At 46.5% G+C, this 20,624-nt stretch overlaps 1 long non-coding RNA gene across 1 annotated transcript in view; it reads right to left on the bottom strand.

The window, feature by feature from the left end:
* LOC108520212 (uncharacterized) overlaps positions 1–16,051 on the bottom strand; it is a 20,773-nt gene extending 4,722 nt beyond the window's left edge. Inside the window, exons 1-2 of the long non-coding RNA XR_001882858.1 lie at positions 15,924–16,051; positions 11,674–11,806 (exon numbers count right to left, since the gene is read on the bottom strand). This is a non-coding gene — a long non-coding RNA (uncharacterized LOC108520212). The remainder of the gene's footprint in view (positions 1–11,673; positions 11,807–15,923) is intronic.
* Positions 16,052–20,624: the final 4,573 nt, after the last annotated feature.

Here is a 20,624-nt window from a genome sequence, read left to right on the forward strand (position 1 = left end):
TAAATAAATAAATGTGACATCATAGCATATAAACAAAGCCATCTTTTGCCTTTTCCACTTGACTGGGAGAAAACATTTTCTCCCAGTCAAGTGGTTGGTTTATTGGTTGCTTGAGTTGGATAAACTTGGTATCATTTATTTACAACTCAATTTCTACTTCACTTGTTGATATTTTGGTTTGGTATTCATGTCTCCCCATCAACAAAAATAGTGAGGCATCGGATGGCAGGGATGATGGTGAGACAGATCTCAGAGGCTGCCCAAGGGTGAAGAATGGCTTCCATTTATAGCTGCCACTCTGATCACCGGTAGCAGCTGCCTAGGTGTTGTCTTGAGAAGGTTCAAGCACCATAATAGATTAGGGAGTGTGGGTTCTGGAGAATGGAGTGGGGGGCTCTTGTGCCACAGGATTATCAACCCTGACATAGCCTGTGATCAGCCGACATTGGCCAGGTACCACAGGAGGTCACACACCAGTCAGGTCTCTGGTGGCCAGTAGCTGGCCCTTCTACAGCTCTGTCTCCTGGTATGTGGGCTTCACACTTTAAAGGGGGCACAGATCTGGTCCCTGGTTCCAGGCTCTTTCAAATGAGGATATAGCCTGATAGGGAAGTCCTAGCCTCAAAGCAGATGTGACCTCTGCATGGCTCATCACTCACACCACAAATGTTTACTGCATGCTTCTCTGTGCGGGTGCTGTGCCGGACACTGGGGAGCCAAGTGACTGGATGAGAGACACCGTCCTAAGAGTACTTGCCATCAGCCGGGCGCGGTGGCTCACACCTGTAATCCCAGCACTTTGGGGGGCCGACGCGGGCAGATCACGAGGTCAGGAGATCGAGACCATCCTGGCTAACATGGTGAAACCCCATCTCTACTAAAAATACAAAAAATTAGCCTGGCGTGGTGGCAGGCGCCTGTAGTCCCAGCTACTCTGGAGGCTGAGGCATGAGAACGGCATGAACCTGGGAGATGGAGCTTGCAGTGAGCTGAGATTGCACCACTGCACTCCAGCCTGGGCGACAGGGCGAGACTCCGTCTCAAAAAAAAAAAAGAGTACTTGCCATCTAGTGCATAACACAGACATCCAGTGAATAGTAGCAGCACAGTACTGTGAAGGCTATGGTAGGGACAATCCAGGATCCTATCAGAGCTTTTTCACATGGGTGGTCAGAAAAGAATGGCTGACCAATGCTCTGGCACTGGAGCAGAGAAAAAATTGTACGACAAGCCAAAGAAGGCCTATCCTTTCATGAAGCATTTTGGTGGGGTCATTCTGTGACCTGTCTATACTTAATGATTCTAGGAATGGACTCAGTTACAGGCTGGACTCAGGGCTTCTTTGCAGTAAATGACAGGCTACCACATACATACCACATATGCACGCTGTGGTCTGAACAAGGACACTGGCTTAAAAGGAAAGCAGGAGGAAAAGGAAAGGGTGACTTGTACTGCTTTTGCCCAAGGTACTGTATTTGCCAGTAGAGAACTTGGGAAAATCACATTTTTCAATTACCCTATAATCATGGAAGGTAAGACCGACGGGTGAGCTTTTAGCTGTCTTCACGGTGTTTACACATCTTTACATCCCATGGACATTCCTTTGGATCCAAATGGAAGTCCTAATTCCCAGGTCTTGATTTATTTCAGACATGGGAAGTACTTCTTTACTGAACAGTCAGGGTTAAGTCAGGGAAGGGAACCCCGTGGAGTTATGGGATAAGGGACACACTTATTATAGGAATTGGATCTTACACAACTTTGGGAGGAACTGGAGAGGCGAAGGCCCCGGAGGAATGGGAGGATCAGAGAAGGAGCTGCCAAGCAGTCCCTTGGACAAGCTAAGCACATCCTGCCGCTGTGGAGGGGCGGAAAAGAGAAGCCTGTGGTCTGTCCTCCATGGAAATGCCATCTGAGGGAGGGGCTGGCGCTGCTGTCGGTCCTGGAGTCAGCAGTCAGGAAGAGGACTGGATGCGCAGTGCAGGACAGCAAGGACAAGCTGGAACCCGCTGGCCTGTGTCTGTCACCACATTTAACCCTGAAGACCTTCCGAGAGTAATGGCTGACGCTTCACATCTTCCAAACCTGGTACAAATTCTTCTTCTGGCCAAATTTAACTCAGAACTGTACAGGGAAGGGGATCTGGAAAAGGTAGTTCCATCTTGGCCAAGTGGACAGAGCACAAACCATCACATTTGAAGAAAAGGCTGAGGGTGGAGGCAGAATACCCTGCCTTAATTAAGAAACAAATACTGATTAAGAAACAAATACTTGGCCGGGTGCGGTGGCTCATGCCTGTAATCCCAGTGTTGGGAGGCTGAGGCCAGCAGACTGTTTGAGTTCACAAGTTTGAAACCAGCCTGGGCAACATGGCAAAACCCTGTCTCTACAAAAAATACAAAAAATTAGCCAGGTGTGGTGGCATGTGCCTGTAGTATCACCTACTCTGGAGGCTGAAGCGGGAGGATGACTGGAGCCTGGGAGACAGAAGTTGCAATGAGCTAAGATCGCGCCACTGTACTCCAGGCTGGGCAATAGAGCCAGATCTTGTCTCAAAAAGGAAAAAAAAAGAAATAAAGAAAAAAACACTGCAGAACTTCCTAGTTCAAAGAACCAGAGATAAACTCGTGGTGTGTGTGTGTGTGTGTGTGTGTGTGGGTGTGTGTGTGTGTAAGTGCTTGGGGAGTTTTGTTGAAAGGATAAATTTCCGGGCCTCAGCTCTTAAGAGTCTGGGGTGGGGCACCTGTTTTAACAAGCTTAATAGGTGATAGTGATACACATAAAAGCTTCAAAACCACTGTCCTCAACCTTACAAGCAAATAATAGGTTATTAATTAATTCAACTTGAATGACCTGCTGTTGGAAGCCTTATGTCAATAATTTGTCATTTAGGGACACTAGGATGGTTCCCCAGATGCCAACAGTGTCCCAAATTGTCTCCTGAGCTGAACTTTATGTCCTCCATCTCCCTGCCTGAATCCTTTTAAGAACAAGCTAAAATGCAGATTTGAGACTCACTCCTGAACTCTTCTATGAGGGAGCTGGGTGTGGTTGGACAGCAAGAGGAATCTCATGGTGATACCGCCAAGGGGCTAATGGATTGGGAAAGCCAAAGGTGTGCTCCACCCTGCAAACTGGGTTTACTGGTAACTCACACAAGTGATTTCTCTCATCCAGATAATTACCATTAAACAAAATGTATCTGTCACCCCAAAGTGTGTGGGCATTGATGCAGCATACCATGTGAAGCACGTAAAAATGATAGCTACCCATCTTAGAAGTCAGAGATGAACTTACAGACCTTCCCACGTGCCTTGTTTGCCCTGCCACACTCATGTCCATCCCCCAGCCAGCCATCAACCCACCTGCCCCTACCCCGCACCAGAGAAACTTTTGGCACAGCTGCCAAAGCAGCTGACAGTGTCAGCCTCTAGCTCCTTGGGCAAGCAGTGTGGGCAACTCAAAAAGAGTCAAAGGGCCTGGCGCAGTGGCTCATGTCTGTAATCCCAACACCTTGGGAGGCTGAGGCAGGTGGATCACCTGAGGTCAGGAGTACCAGACCAGCCTGGCCAACATGGTGAAACCTCATCTCTGCTAAAATACAAAATATTAGCAAGGGGTTGTGGCACGTGCCTACAGTCCCAGCCACTTGGAAGGCTGAGAATTGGTTGAACCTGGGAGCCAGAGGTTGCAGTGAGCCAAGATCATGCCACTACACACTCCAGCCTAGGTGACAGAGTGAGACACTGTCTCAAAAAAAAAAAGAAAGAAAGAAAAGAGGAAGAAGAGGAGGAAGAGGAAGAAGAAGAAGGGGAAGAGGAGGAGGAGGAGGAGGAGGAGGAGACGGTGGTGGCGGCGGCGGCGGCGGCGGTGGCAGGGCCCAGAGTGGCCCAGCTAAAGTGCAAGGGTGAGCTGACCAAGATCTTCCTACAGAGCATATAGGGCAGAGTCCAGGCCAGCATGTACACCTCTAGACTGCCTTCTTCCCTTGCCTTCCTTTTCTGTCTTTGTAAACAGAATCCAAAGGCACTGATGCATATTAAATGCCCCTGTTCCCCCGTCTTCTCCCTGTGTTTTTCTTCTAGTATTGTTCAGCATTAATCTTACTGACTGAAAAACCAGTGAGCCAGGGGTCCTCAGTGTGCCTCAGCCACACAGGGAGCTTGTCAGTGACGCATATTCCTCAGTGTCACCTTCAAGGAACCTGACTCAATAGGTGGGACTTGGAAAACTGAATTTTATCTTCTTCTTATTTTTTTACTTTTTATTTTTGAGACAGAGTTTCATTCTTGTTGCCCAGGCTAGAGTGCAATGGCACGGTCTTGACTGACTGCAACCTCCATCTCCCAGGTTCAAGCAATTCTCCTGCCTCAGCCTCCCCAGTAGCTGGGATTACAGGCACATGCCACCATACCTGGCTAATTTTTTTGCATTTTTAGTAGAGACAGGTTTTCACCATGTTGGCCAGGCTGGTCTCAAACTCCTAACGACAAGTGATCCACTGGCCTCGGCTTCCCAAAATGCTGGGATTGCAGGCGTGAGCCACCATGCCTGGCCTGGAAAATTGAATTTTAAACAAGGGCTACCAGGGATTCCCAGGCAGATGATGGGGGACAAGATTCTAGAAAACACTGTATGAGGCAGGAGGTAGTGCAGGAAGATGAGGAAGAGACAAACCAGAATAAGGCCTCACAATCTGGTTGAAAAGGCAGATCACACACAAATGAAAAAGACTTAGGACAGGCAACATGCATATCCCTGCAAAGAGCCAGGGCACCTAGGGCACAACATTTAAGGAGGTCCTCAGGCTCAGGTGCATTTGCATGATCCTAGAGTAAGTGTCTCCTTAAATTGTGCACCCTAAGTACCTTGCTTGCTTCACTCTCATCATTGTCCTGGTACCAACAACGATGCCTGGCACATTGTAGGCACTCTAAATCTTTGATGAATGAATAAACGCATTTATTTAACAAATATTTACTGAGTGCAAACTATTATACTAGGTATAGGTGACTGGGTTAGGGGTGAGTCCAGGAGAAAATGATAGTCTAGAAATGAATTGGACACAGACTCCACTTTGAAAGGAGAAGTTTATGGGCCAGGTGCAGTAGCTCAGGCCTGTAATCCCAATTCTTTGGGAGGCTGAACCAGGAGGATCACTTGAGCCCAGGAAATCAAGGCTGCAGTGAGCTATGACTGCACAACTGCACTCCAGCCTGGGCAACAGAGTGACACCCTGTCTCAAAAAATTTTTTTTTAATAAAAAAGTTTCTGATCTCATAAGGTCTGAAGACCAGGAAAATAAAAAAGATGCAAGGAGGTAAAGGTGGTGGAAAGGAAGGTGCTGGAGTGGAAGCAAAGGGGTTTTGTATATCTCTGCTAGACTACATGCTCCATGAGAGCAGTAGCCCTGCCTCTTCTGGTATATCCCCATTCCTGAAACAGCACAGGTACAAGATGGGTATTTCATGTACATTGGTCAAGTAACTAAATGGCCAGAGCCAGACTTAGAGTTCCAGAGATATACACTAGTGTGTTTTGCAGCCTTATAATCGAGTCTAAGTCCAGGAAAGCAGGTGCCTGGAATTAGATGATGTTCATTACAAAGGCCCCAATAATGATCTAATCCAATGGTTCCTGCACTTGGTTGATTATCAAAACCACTTGAGGAGGGCTTGGAAATTACTGACTCCCAGACCCTATGCCAGAGGTATGAAGTCAGGGAAGGGACTCAGGAATCTGTATTTGGACTTCCTAATGGGCAGCTCATGATCACCCAGGCTTGGGAACCGTTCCTGTAACCAGGAGTAAGGACTCCAGGTTTTAGAGAACACTTGGTGGGCCCAGCCTGGCAGAGTGGCCATGGTCCCCAGGCACACACCACACCAGGACAGGGAAGCAATGAGCAGCCTGCCTGGGCTCCTGTCCACCCACCAGCGATGTGACCTGTTTTTAGACTTCTCTTTGTGTACCTCTGTTCCCTCCTCTGTGGAGGAGGGCATGTTGGCAGCTTGTAGTAAGGCCAAAGGAGATAACTTCACAGAGATGTAGCCCAGCACCCAGTGCAGTTGTGTTTGGTCCTTATCACACTCATCTTTCTAGCAACACACCCAGCTTCTCAGTTTCCTTTTCTGGACCCTACCAAAGTCAGACCTGGCATCAAAGGATTGGATGGCTATGGTGGAAGCTTTACACATGCTCAGAAAACTCTGAGGGAGTGGTGAAGCCCAGAGAGGAAGCTTCCATCAAGGACCCAACAGTTGGGTTGAAACCCTGATTTTAGGGTTTAGTGCCAGTCTTACTGCTATTTTCTCTCAAAGGCAGCCATGCCTCCTCCTGCCCTCTCTTCTCTAGATCCAGGACCCTCACTCTTCCTGCCCTTACCCATAGCTGGGCTGCCAGCTGGGCCATCAGATGGACAGGCATGTGCCTGTGGGGAGGACTGATGCTGTAGGCCACAGAGGAGCCCTCAGCAGGTCTCGAGTCCCCTCACAAGGACAGGAGGGTGCCATCCTTCACATTGCTCCTTTAGGCCAATTCTCTCCCCAGGTAAATGATGAGGAGACAGCTGAACAGAGAAAAGCCCCTAAACTCCCAAACCAAGAAACATTCTTCAATATAGGAAAGGAGAAAGCAGGCCAGGAGCAGTGGCTCACGCCTATAATCCCAGCACTTTGGGAAGCTGAGGTGGGCGGATCACTTGAAGTCAGGAGTTTGAGATCAGCCTGGCCAACATGGTGAAACCCTGTCTCTATTAAGAATACAAAAATTAGATGGGTGTGGCAGCGGGTGCCTGTAGTCCCAGCTACTCAGGAGGCTGAGGCAGGAGAATCTCTTGAACTCCGGGGGTGGAGGATGCAGTGAGCCGAGATCACACCACTGCACTCCAGCCTGGGTGACAGCGCGAGACACCGTCTCAAAAAACATAAGAAAAGGAGGAAACTAAAAATGGCCTCCTCCCTTCTGTACACAGTTCACCTGCCTTCCTCATCTGAGTCCAGCGAAATAGAACTGTGAGGCTACTTCTTCTCCTGCACCAAGCTTGTCATCCTTCTGAAAGGGAGGAGCCAGCCAGATGGTGGCCACTGAGACTCCAGGACCATCTCTGAGAGAACCTCTGCTTTAGAAAGAGGTCAGCTGTCAAAACAAACTGATGCAGAGGCACTTCCCCGAGGGAATCTCAAACTGTAGGCAGCCAGGCCCGGGAGGTGGGTTATTAACCTCATGACCCTTTATCACATTCTCTTTAATAGCTTCAGGCACCTTCTACACAGTGTCTGGGGGGAAAGCCCACCCTTTTGTTTTGGAGGATGAGGCAAACATTTTACAAGTAATTTATTGGCCTACGTTTAACCTTTATTCAATGGGTCCTAATTTATTTCACTAATTGACTGCCCAATTCCAGTAAAATCTCTGGTTCTAGGTTTACAGCCTGCTGAACAAGTGCTTCAGAGATGTATACCCACAGCATGGAGCATCTCGCCACAGTTCAGGTGACTGTGCCTTCCGCTCCTTGAAGAATATCCCCACGGAAAAGGAATTCTAGGCCAGATGTAGTGGCTCATGCCGGTAATCCCAACGCTTTGGGAGGCAGGGATGGGAGCATCTCTTGAGGCCAGGAGTTCAAAACCAGCCTGGGCCACAAAATGAGATCTCTTCTTTACAAAAGTAAAAAAATGAGTCAGGTGTGATGGTGTGCACTTGCAGTCCTAGCTACTCGGGAGGATCTTTTAAGCCCAAGAATTTGAGGTTGCTGTGAGCTGTGTTTGAGCCACTAGGCTCCAGCCTGGGCAACAGAGTGAGCCTTTGCCTATAAAAAAGAAAGAAGAAAGAAAAGGAATTCTATTGGTTTGGGGTAGTAATTCCCCAACAGCGGAAGTGGGATTGGTGGGGTGGGTGGAAAAATCTTGGCACAAGGAAAAACTTTTGAACAATTATAATTGTTTAAAAGAAAAGAAAACAAGGTGCCTCAGGAGGTGGTGGACATCTGAGCACTGGGGTGTAGAAGCGGGGCTAAAGGGCTGTACTGGGAGGGGTCTGAACTGCTGCCGGAGGAGTCCAACCCAGCTCAGGGTTCTGAGATGAATGTTCAGGCCCGAAAGCCATATATACAGACCTATCTTCCTGTCCAGGGCCAAGGAAATGCTTTTTCAGGCTGGACTAAGGAGAGAGGCTTTCTACAGGTGAAGACCAGTTGCAGAATGCTTCCAGTTATTTCAAGAGGCATTAGCAACATAGAGCATCCATGTGAACTCATTTACAACCTGGAGATAGCATTATTCGTATTGGTCAGAGAGCTGCTGTAAATACGGTAATAGGCTTGGAGCAGAGCCTTAGCTCAATAAGTATTAGAGATTATTATGATTACTATATAGAAAAACTAGTAGTCACTTCTTTTGTGAAGACATACTGACTAAAAGTCAGTTAACGTGCCTACTCCTTCAGGTACAGGAAATAGTAACATTGTCTGAAATGCCACATTTACGTACAAGGTACAATAATCTGTGTTAACCAGTATATACTTTACAGTGCACAGTTACCTCTTTTGTGTATATATGGGGTCAAGATGCAATAAGTATATGTCTATTTATCATTACTCAGGTGTTCATTATCCAATTCCTTGAAGTTAGGAAGTTCAGTAGTGAAAATATTCACTAATACATATATTAGTTAATATACAGTGAATATATTATATTCACAATACATGTATTAGTGAATATATTAGTCACTTTTAAAACTGGTCCTTATTAAAACATCACTTCAGCTAACACTACTACCCCACCGATTAGGTTAAAACATCACTTCAGTTAACACTACTGCCCCACTGATTAGGTTTCTGTGGGTCAGTCTCTTGCCATTGTACAAATTCAGCAAATGTAATGTAAATATTATGCAAATTGCCTTCAGAGTGAAGCTGCAAAACTTGCAAAAGATACAGGATTTCATGAAGGTGACAAAAGTAATATTGGCAAATTGACAAATACTTGTCAAGACATTGACAAATAAAGATTTGGCATGTTTAGACCAGTTCACAATTGAAGAGCAGAGTGCTGAGAAAGATGGTGCCACTTGGCCCTTCAAAAGAAAATAATTTAAATATCAAAGAATAAAAAAAGGCTTTTAGGAAAACTAATAAACTCTTTTTTTTTATTTTTTTCTTTTCTTTGGGACAGGGTCTTGCTCTGTTGCCCAGGCTAGAGTGCAGTGGCATGATCTTGGCTCACTGCAACCTCCGCCTCCTGGGCTCAAGCGATCCTCTGACTTCAGCCTCCCAAGTAGCTGGGATCACAGGCACCACCATGCCCAGCTGACTGCTGTTGTACTTTTTCATACAGATGGGATTTTGCCATGTTGCCCACGCTGATAAACTCTTATTTTGCAAAACAAACAAAACCAAAAACCTCCACTTCTTCTATGATAGGGTTTAAAAGTTCGAGTGAAACATGTTACCATATAGAATTCTGTTAGGAAATGAATATTGAGAAAAGTAACTAACATATAATTCATTTTGTAACAATTAATGAATAGTTGCAATTATAATTTAGATTTGTTAAACTAAGAAAATATATTTTAATATCTTTTAATTTCACTTCTCAGTAGGAAGTTCCAATCAAACATTTTTCACACTGATTACAAAATCATGATTCTCTTTTTAAGTGGATTCATACTAAATGTCCTTGCCTGATAGCAATTATCGTCAGATGTGGTAAGACAGAGATCATTTGGACAATTGTCTAAATCTTCAGCTAACGAGCAGAAAGAAACAAACAAACAGAGCCACCGTCCTTTCCTTAACATCTTGCCTGAATCTGGAGCAACGGTTCTCGACCTTAGCTGCACATTGGAATCTCTTTGGAGAGCTCTAAAAACTACACACGTCTTGAGTCTCACCTTCATTGGTATTGGATGTGGCTGAAGTGGGGATTTTTTTTTTTTTTTTTTTTTTTTTGAGATGGAATCTCACTGTCACCAAGGCTGGAGTACAGTGGTGCGACGTTGGCCCCCTGCAACCTCCGCCTTTCAGGTTCAAAGGGTGCTCCAGCCTCATCCTCCCGAGTAGCTGGGATTACAGGTGTGGGCCACCATGCCCAGCTAATGTTCGTATTTTTAGTAGAGACAGGGTTTCGCCATGTAGGCCAGGCTAGCCTCGAACTCCTGAACTCAAGTGATCAACCTGCCTCAGCCTCCCAAAGTCCTAGGATTATGGGCACGAGCCACCACGCCTGGCCTGAAGTGGTGATTTTTAAGACCTCCTCAAGTGATTCTAACATGCAGCCAAGGTTGAGATACACTAATCTTTCCTAATTTTTCCTCTTGCAAAAGGACCTATATCACCTTCCACTACAGCCCTTTTCCTCATCTTTCCACTTTTTCCTCCCAGTCAATCCTATTCCTTTTCTAGTGTTGCTATATCCCAAGAATTATTAAAGCCCACTGCCCCAAAAGGTGAAGGGAGTTTTGTGAACTCAGACCACAGGCAGTTGGTGGAGGAGGGTGGGAGGGCTGGGGACTGGGTGGGGATGGGGTTGGGGAGGGATGGGAGGGAACCTGGAGACCCAGGAAAGTGGGAGGAGGATCAGAGGGGAGGGAAGGCCAGGGACAGGGAAGGGAGTGGAGGAGGGTGGAGGGACTGGGGACCCAGGAGTGAGGGAGGAGGGGTGGGGTGGGGACCCGGGATTGGGGGAGGAAGGGAGGAGAGGGAGGGTTGGAGACTCAGGAGTGGGGAACAGGGGAGGTAGACAACCTCCGAGCAGCACGTTCCTAGTCCTTCCAGCCTGCTTACAGCTGGACAGATGGCAGCTTTCAAACCTGAACGCACCAGGGAACAAACACCACTCCCGCGGCAGCCGTAGACCCAAATTTAAGTTGAAACGTTCTGCGTTATGCTTGGAGTTTGGATTCTATCCTGGAGCAGCAGGCAGCAGAAGCCAACCACCCGGAGTCCCAGCAGACCACAAATGACTTTTGGAACTGAACACCGCTGCTGCTGTGCTGATGGGACCTTAGAGGCAGGCCCTAGCTGAACCCGTTTCACCACCTACTTGCTCTCCCTTGGGCTGTGAGGGTCTTTTCATTCCACTTAGCTGGGTGTGAAACAATGTCCTGTCCTTTAAAATGTGCTTTTTCACCACTGCCTTTCACACTGTCCGACAAAGGCAGTCATGAAAAAGCACATTTTAAAATTAACATTTCCTTTTGAGAAAGTGATCAGTACAAGAAAAGCCAGTTCCAGAGACCCAAGGCCTTGCACTGGGCACTGCATCCACATTGGTTATGACAGCCTGCAACCTCTACCCACAGGCATGACAGCCTGCTCCTCCCCACTCCCAGGCCATACTCCCTCCAGATCTCAAGAGGCTCTGATCACCTCCTGGAGAATGTGCCAATCAGGACGGGTGCACCTGTAGTCCGAGCTAGGCCAGAGATTCCCAGGATGCTGAGTCATGTGCTGTACAGTTTGGCTGGAGGTGGGTGTGGCCGCTGCTGCGTGTATCTATCACTCCAATAGTGGATAAAATGCAGACTTTCCCATAAGCAGCCAACCAGGCACATATCCAACCCTGCTGGTAATGGGCACGCCAGATCTGACTGCACAGAAGACAGGTTTGATTTTTCTGAAAGAGGCAAGGTGCCAGTGATGTATACCCGCTATTTTCCTGCACGGGCACTCACCTACAGTTTCACCCAGTTCTGCTTCCCATCTCAAACCGTAGGAATCCAAGAGTCGAACACTTTAATGGTATCCAGACTCTCTTTTTTGTTTCATCCAGTCATTCCTGGAGCACACATACATTCTCTCAGCGTCCTGAAGGAAACGGAAATATAGACATGGTACTTTATGCATCAGGACTTCAGAACTAGGACAACACTCTCCTTGTTATTGCATATTTATTATGTGGCATACTCTAGGACCGTTACACAAGTACTTTGAAACTACAACCAATGAAAGCTTTGAATTAGATGTGTAAGTTAGTTAGAGGCCAAATTGTTCCATCATCTGATTCAGGGGACTGGGGAATCCATTCATTTCTCAAACATTATTAGAGACAGGCTTTTTATGTGATCAGTTCTGGGCAGTGGACATCGGTAACTAAGGTTCTGATCCTCCATGAACTTACAGTCTAACGGAGAACAGAGACACCTGAATTATAGATGATCATGCTGTGTGGAATGTGCTACAGGGGAGAGAAGCACAATGAAGGGACTTCCTAAGGTTCTATGTCAAATCATTGGTGTCACCAAACCCATGGAAGACAAATGCCTGATCTAACACATCCTAACCTTTTTTTTTTTTTTTTTTCCAGACAGAGTCTCGCTGTGTCACCCAGACGGGAATGCAGTGGCATGATCTTGGCTCACTGCAACTTCTGCCTCCCGGGCTCAAGTAATCCTCCCACTTCAGCCTCCCAAGTAGCTGGGACTACAGGCACATCCCACCACACCCGGATAATTTTTGTGGTTTTTGTAGAGATGGAGTTTCACCATATTTCCCAGGCTGGTCTTGAACTCCTGGACTCAAGCAACCCCCTGCCTTGGCTTCCCGAAGTGCTAGGATCACAGTCATGAGCCACCGCACCTGGCCCTAATACATCTTTATCTGAAGTTGTCCACATCACACCGGGACTCAGCCCTGTCTGCTAGGGACATATTGAAGGTGGATGTAGCAAGAAGCTAAGATGAAAAGAAGTTGACCCTAGCCAAAAAATGTCAAAGAGGAAGAGTTAAAGACCTGTTGTGAGGTGATGGTGAGGAAGATGGCACCCGAGATGGAGAACTAGCTTTGGTTTAGGTCACGCAGGGATGGACTGTGAAGACCCTTACACATTGTGGTAGAAGCGGGTTTGGGGAGTGAGGAGTGATTTTGCTCTAATACTTTTCTACTGCAGGTGAAGAAATTTGAATTAAAAGCTCAGTTTTTAAGTACTTCATCATTAATCCAAACAAAGTTCTTCCCTTATTTTACTTTTTATTTTTCCTTTATACCTCTAAACCCTAATTATATTTCCTTCAACTCATAGCACCTACTTTAATATGTTTAATATACCTTTAGATATGCATGGATGCCTTCTTACAAAAGTTATATTAATTTAGGTGAGATGTCTTTACAAAAATGATAATGTACTACATATCCTTTCCTATTTCCTATGTTTTTCCCTTACCCCTCGGTATTTTTTTGTTTGTTTTTTGAGACAGGGTCTCACTCTGTCACCCAGGTTGGAGTGCAGTGATGCGATCTTGGCTCACTACAGCCTCAGTCTCCAAGCTTCAAGTGATCCTCCCACTTCAGTCTCCCACGTATATGGGACTACAGGCATCTGCAACCACACCCAACTATTTTTTTAGTTTTTTAGTTTTTGTAGAGACAGGGTCTCACTATGTTACCTAGGCTGATCTGAAAACTCCTAGGCTCATGCAATCCTCCCATCCAAGCCTCTCAAAGTGCTGTAATTATAGGCATGGGCCGCTGTTCCTGGCTACCCCTGGATTTTAAAGATCTATAGTGCTGCAGTATAATTCCAGTTGGTTATTTCTTACTGTTACTTAGTATTCAGCAGTCCACATCTGCCATGTTTTATTAATCCCTTTCTCTAGTGATAAGCACCTAAGCTGCCTTCAACATCCAGCTACCCCAATCAGTTTCATGATGAGCATCCTTATGAACTTGTGGGAGAACTTCCTCGGAAAAAATATATATTCCAGAGTTTTTCACAGATCATAGGATATGTGCATGCTTCATCTCAACATCTCAAGTCAGTAGAAACTAGTCAAACATGGGGGGTGGGGGCAAAGACTGAATGGGATATTTGTGCAAAAAAAGAAATACATGCAGAAAATATTTTGCATTTGTAATGCAGAATATCTCACAAAATTCCCAGAGAATACAACATATGTTTCATCTTCTGGTTTTTTAAGTAAGATCAATCATTCCTGCACAGTTCTTCGAAAGCATCCCCTTTCTCATGGCTCTCATGAAGTGAAGAGCCTTTGATAGCTCTTGTTGGTTACATTTACTCTAAGCTTCTGTTTAAAGCCAGATTGCTTTCCTAAGTGGTGGTACTGGTTCCAGTTGACACTCCCTCCAACAGTGCCCAAGAGTTCTATAATATCTTCCACATTCTCAGCTGCACTGACCTTTCTGCTCCTGGTCATTCTTAGACAGAAGCTTAGAGTAAATATAACCAACAGGAGCTATCAAAGGCTCTTCACTTCAAGAGAACCATGAGAAAGGGGATGATTTCGAAGAATTGTGCAGGAATGATTGATCTTACTTAAAAAACCAGAAGATGAAACATATGTTGTATTCTCTGGGAATTTTGTGAGATATTCTGCATTACAAATGCAAAATATTTTCTGCATGTATTTCTTTTTTTGCACAAATATCCCATTCAGTCTTTGCCCCCACCCCCCATGTTTGACTAGTTTCTACTGACTTGGTTTGAAGCATTCTTTGAGTTGGCTGTGGCCAGTCTTCATCATGACCTGGTGGTGGTAGGCAGCAAAGGGGAGGTGGAGTTGCAAGACCAGAGTGTCCTACTGAGCAGAAGACTGGCCTTATGAGATGAGCTGGGCCTACTTCCCTATCTTCAGCTATCATTCTCCTTGGGTCAGAGGGTAGAATATTACAATGGCAATAATAGGGCCACACATGGTGGCTCAAGACTGTAATCCTAGCACTTTGGGAGGCTGAGGTGGATGGATCACCTGAGGTCGGGAGTTTGAGACCAGCCTGGCCAACATGGCAAAACCCCGTCTCTACTAAAAATACAAAAATTACCTGGGTGTGACACATGCCTGTAATCCCAGCTACTCAGGAGGCTGAGGCAGGAGAATCACTTGAACCTGGGAGGTGGAGGTTGCCCTGAGCTGAGACTGTGCCACTGCGCTCCCGCCTGGGCAACAGAGCGAAATTCTGTCTCAAAAAAAAAAAAAAAAAAAAAAAGGCAATAATAAGAAGGCACATTTGTAGAGTAGTTTAGACCCTGCTACTCAAAGCGTGGTCCTCAGAGTAGCATCTTAGGTACCACCTGGGATGCTGCTTGGTAGAAATGCAGAATGTTGGGGCCCAACCCAGCGTCACTGAAGCAGAACCTGCTTTGAGCAAGATCCCCAAGGGATTCTATGCACATTACAGTGTGAATAGCACTATGTTAGTCTTTGCCAAACATGTTCACACTGATTATCTCACTTAAACTCTTCTCAATACCCCTGATTTCCTTGGGTATAGTTATGTAAATCCTACGTTGCAGTTGAGGAAACTGAAGCTGAGCAGGTTAAAATAACTGGCCCAAGAATATTCAGAAGAACCCCATGAAAACAGACTTTTAACCCCAAGGCCATACTTTGTTTATATCCCTTTCACCCCATGCCTTGTTTTTCCTCACTCCAGCTGCCCACTGGAGGCGAGGTCTGCAAGTCTTGCAGCCCTCAGGATCTTTCTCTGTTGGGCTCCAGACCTGAAATACGGCAAATTTGGCTTGGGACCAAAAATGCTCACTGCTTTTTGGCCTCAGTCCTTCTTCTCTACCTTCACTGCAAGTCTCAGTTAGGAGTTCAGAGCACGCTATGGTCTGAATGTTTGTGTCCTCCAAAATTTATGATTCAAATCCTAGTTCCCAAGATGATGGTACTTGGACCTGGGGCCTTTTGGGAGGTCCTTAGGTCATGCGGGCTCTGGGATTAGTGCCCTTAGGAAATAGGCCCAAGGGAACCTGTTTGTCCCTTCCACTGTCTGAGGACACAGTGAGAAAGCTCCATTTATGAGAAACAGTGCCCTGACAAAACACTGAATCTGCTGGCACCTAAATCTCAAACATTCGAGCCTCCAGAACTGTGAGAAATAAATGTCTGTTGTTTATAAGTCACCCACTTATAGCATTTTGTTACAGCAGCCTGAACAGATGAAGAAAGAGGGACAGCCAGACCTTCACTGGGTGTGAGGTGGGTGGAGGTATTAGTGGGTCTCTCCTTTGAGTGAAGTTTACCAAGTTCCATTTTTTTCTTCTTAAAAGCAGGTTAAGCAGGGGTGCTGAATCTGGGGTTCCTCAGAATCCCAAGGCATCTGTGGATAGAATTCAAGGAGTCTGTGATCTTTTTTTTTTTGTTTTTTTTTTTTTGTTTTTTTTTTTGAGACGGAGTCTCGCTCTGTCGCTCAGGCTGGAGTGCAGTGGGCGGGTCTCCTCTCACTGCAAGCTGCGCCTCCCGGGTTTTCGCCATTCTCCTGCCTCAGCCTCCCGAGTAGCTGGGACTACAGGCGCCCGCCACTTCGCCCGGCTAGTTTTGTATTTTAGTAGAGACGGGGTTTCACCGTGTTAGCCAGGATGGTCTCGATCTCCTGACCTCGTGATCCGCCCGTCTCGGCCTCCCAAAGTGCTGGGATTACAGGCTTGAGCCACCGCGCCCGGCCGAGTCTGTGATCTTGGCTAAGAAAAATATTTCACATTTTTATTTGCACTAACCTCTTACCACACCTAGTGTTTTCTTTACTATAACTACAGGAAACAAACCACACTAGGCTCAGCAGGACCTGTGACCTGTGACTTTGTCACTATGAGAAATCACAGATATTTCCATATTGCATAACAACTACTGCAGACCTTGAAATCTCATTTATGCTCATAACTTCAATATTACCTCAGTTGTTAGACCCACACTAGATCTTGTTATTAAACGTGTTAATAGGTGGAGCGCAGTGTGGCCCACGCCTGTAATCCCAGCAATTTGGGAGGCTGAGGATGGCGGCTCACCTGAGGTCAGGAGTTCGAGACCAGTCTGGTCAACATGGTGAAATCCCATCTCCACTAAAAATACAAATATTAGCCGGGTGTGGTGGCACGCACCTGTAGTTCCAGCTACTAAGAAGGCTAAGGCAGGAGAATCGCTTGAACATGGGAGGCGGAGGTTGCAGTGAGCTGAGATCACACCACTGCACTCCAGCCTGGGTGACAGAGCGAGACTCTGTCTCAAAAATAATAATAATAATAAATAAATGTATTAAAGTAGCACTATAATGCCAAAATACCACAATATATGTGTATACATATGTAATCTTTTTTATTTTTTAGAGACAAAGTCTCTCTCTGTCACGCACAGTGCAGTGTAGTGGAACCATCATGGCTCACTGCAGCCTTGACCTCCCGCGCTCAAGCAATCCTCCCAGCTCAGCCTCTTGAGCAGCTGGGACTACAGGCATGTGCCACCATGCCTGGCTAATTATTTTTTTAATTATTTATAGAGATGAAATCTTCCTATGTTGCCCAGACTGGTCTTGAACTCCTGGGCTCAAGAGATCCTTCTGCCTCAGTCTTCCAAAGTGCTGGGATTACAAATGTGCACCACCTCATCCAGCCTATCTTTTTATACTTGGATAAATGTGTTATCAATATAATGGCTTCATTTGTAACGTTACGAACTTCATTTTATGAGCTTAAAAGCCCACCACAACCCTTCCTGTCCCATGTAACCTTTCTACAATGACTCTGCCATTTCTGCATCAAGAGGTACAGTCTGTTACCCTACCCCTTGATTCTGGGCCGGCCCTGCCTGTGACTTGCTTTGACCAGGAGAATCTGGGGCAGTGCTGTGGGACTTCCATGCCTAGATCTTAAGAAGACTTTGAAATGTCTGTGTTTATCCTCTTGGAAACTAGCCACAAGGCAGAGGAGCCCAGGATAAACTGAATAATGACAGAACATGTGAAAGGAGAAGGGCCACATGGAGAAAATCAAGGCACCCCAATGAACAGCCAGGACCAATACTCCAGTCACATGACCAGGGACACCTGGGACCCGCCAGCCCCAGTCATGCAGGCCAAGTTGACACTACATGGAGCAGAGATGAGCCATCCCCAAGCCCTGACCCACAGAATCATGAACAATAAATAGAAGTGCAGCCCAGGCTGCCTCCCCTCCACTCCATGGTCCCGCTTCTGTCCACAGGAGTGTCATTGGGTTTTGGGGTGGTTTGCTGTATTGCAAGAGGTAACTGAAACAGTCCATGTGTTTCTTTCAGCTCTGCAGTGACAGCTACAGTTTTCAATATACTCATTTTATACTCGGCTCACTGCAGCCTCGACCTCCTGGGTTCAAGCAATGAATGCCTCAGCATCCCAAGTAACTGGGACTACAGGCACGCACCACCATACCTGGTTAATTTTCTGATATTTTGTAGAGACAGAGGTCTCCCTATGTTGCCCAGGCTGGTTTCAAACTTTTGAGTTTGAGCAATCCTCCTGCCTCAGCCTCCCAAAGTGCTTGGATTACAGGCATAAGCCATTACACCCTGCTAAAAATTTAATCTCCAGCCTAGATCTTTCTCTGTTGGGCTCCAGACCTGAAATACGGCATTTTCTTCCTTTCCACCAAAGCCCACTACGTCTCTGTGGTCCCTTCTATTTCATACAGTGAATCAAGCCAGAAACCTGGCAGTTCTCGATACTACCCTCTTCCTTATGTCTACATCCAATTGATTACCGAATCCTGCTTGCTCTTGGCATCTCTATTCCATCCTCTCCAGACCTGCCACCATTTCTTAGTTTAGGCCAGCATCATCTTTGCTGCCTGCAAAAGCCTTCTCAATGGCGACAGACCCTCACTCCTCTGGTCCATTCTCCATGCTGGGCCAGAATAAGCTTCCTACACCATCATCCCTGTTACAACCTGTCAGCAGGTCCCCCTTGTCCTTAGGATAAAAGCTCCACTTATACATTCTTTAGTATGGCATGCAAAGGCACTTCATGTTCTAGGCTGCTTTCCTTAACAGCCTAAGTTCCCCACCTGGTCCCCCACTCGACGAGTGGGGATTATGGGGATTACAATTCAAGGTGGGATTTGGGTGGGGACAGAGCCAAGCCATATCCACCATATACACGCCTAAGATGACAGTTTTCCATGTCTGGCCCTACAATGACACAAGCTAAGGGAAAGGCACAGAAGGACCCACACTTCCACCTAGGTGTTTGCACATATCCTGTCTGTAACTCCAGTGGGTCTTCAGACAATCTACAATTACTTTCTCCACTAAAAAAAAAAAAAAAAAAAAACTTGAGTGCTTTGTATAGAACAGATACTGGATCAAAAAGATGATTATAGGCTGGGTGTGGTGGCTCATGCCTGTAATCTAAGCACTTTGGGAGGCCAACAAAGGAGGACAGATTGAGCCCAGGAGTTCAAGACCAGCCTGGGCAACACAGTGAGACCTAAGCTCCAGAGATAGTAAAAAAAAAAAAAAAAAAAAAAATCAGCCAAGGCTGGGTGCAGCAGCTCACGCCTGTAATACCAACACTTTGAGAGGCCAAGGCAGGTGGGTCACCTGAGGTCAGGAGTTCAAGAACAGCCTGGTCAACATGTGAAACCCTGTCTCTACTAAAAATACAAAAATTAGCTAGGCATGGTGGCAGGTGCCTATAATCCCAGCTACTCGGAGACTGAGGCAGGAGAATCACTTGAAACCAGGAGGCGAAGGTTGCGGTGAGCTGAGACTGTACTACTACACTCCAGCCTGGGCAACAGAGTAAGACTCCGTCTCGAAAAAAAAAATTAGCCAAGTGCTTGCTTGAACCTGGGAGGTGGGGGTTTCAGTGAGCCGAGATCGCGCTACTGTACTCCAGCCTGGTGAAAGAGCGAGACACCATCTGAAAAAAAAAAAAAGAAAGAAAGAAAATCCCCATTTCAAACCAGACACCCGTAGTCTCAACTACTCAGAAGGCTGAGGTGGGAGGATCATTTGAGCAGAGGAGGCTGAGGGTTCAGTGAACTGTGATTACCCCACTGCACTCCAGCCTGGGTGACAGTGCAAGACCCTGGTTCAAAGAAAATAGACGATTATACATGATCACCATCTCAGGAGTTCAGATCTGGGTGGAGCATGGGCAGGATTCAGTATTGTAAAAAATGTTTCTTGCAAAATGACTGCTCCACTCCCAGCATGAAGGTGTGGACAATGTACGCTGGGAGCAAAGGAGAACCATCAATTCGTCCTGGTGTTATTAAGGAAGGCTTCAACCAGGTGACAGTGGTACAAAGATCTTGAAAGCCAAGAAGGCAAAGGAGGCCTGGATGCAAATGTACATTTCTTGTACACGGCCTCCCCTTGTACTTTAAAGAAAATCCCCATTTCAGCCGGGCGCAGTAGCTCACGCCTGTAATCCCAGCACTTTGGGAGGTCAAGGAGGGCAGATCACAAGGTCAAGACATTGAGACCATCCTGGCCAACATGGTGAAACCCCGTCTCTACTAAAAATACAAAAATTAGCTGGTCATGGTGGCTTGTGCCTGTAATCCCAGCTACTCAGGAGGCTGAGGCAGGAGAATTGCTTGAACCTGGGAGGCAGAGGTTTCAGTGAGCCGAGATCGCGCCACTGCACTCCAGCCCAGTGAAAGAACAAGTCTCCGTCTGAAAAAAAAGAAAGAAAGAAAAAAAATCCCCATTTCAAACCATGACCTATAACTTCCTCAGTAGCCTAGCTCCTCCTGCCTTACTTTCCAACCTCATCCCCTCCCACTCTCCCTGACACCCTCTGCACCTCCAGCCACACTGCATCCCATGGGGCCAGCTCTTTAGTGCTATAAGACTGCCTTAGCTGCTCCCTCTACTTAGGTGCACTTGCCTGGGATCCTTCTATCCTC

This window comes from Rhinopithecus bieti, unplaced genomic scaffold (assembly GCF_001698545.2).
Source record: "Rhinopithecus bieti isolate Rb0 unplaced genomic scaffold, ASM169854v2 scaffold_47952, whole genome shotgun sequence".
Lineage (NCBI taxonomy): Eukaryota > Metazoa > Chordata > Mammalia > Primates > Cercopithecidae > Rhinopithecus > Rhinopithecus bieti.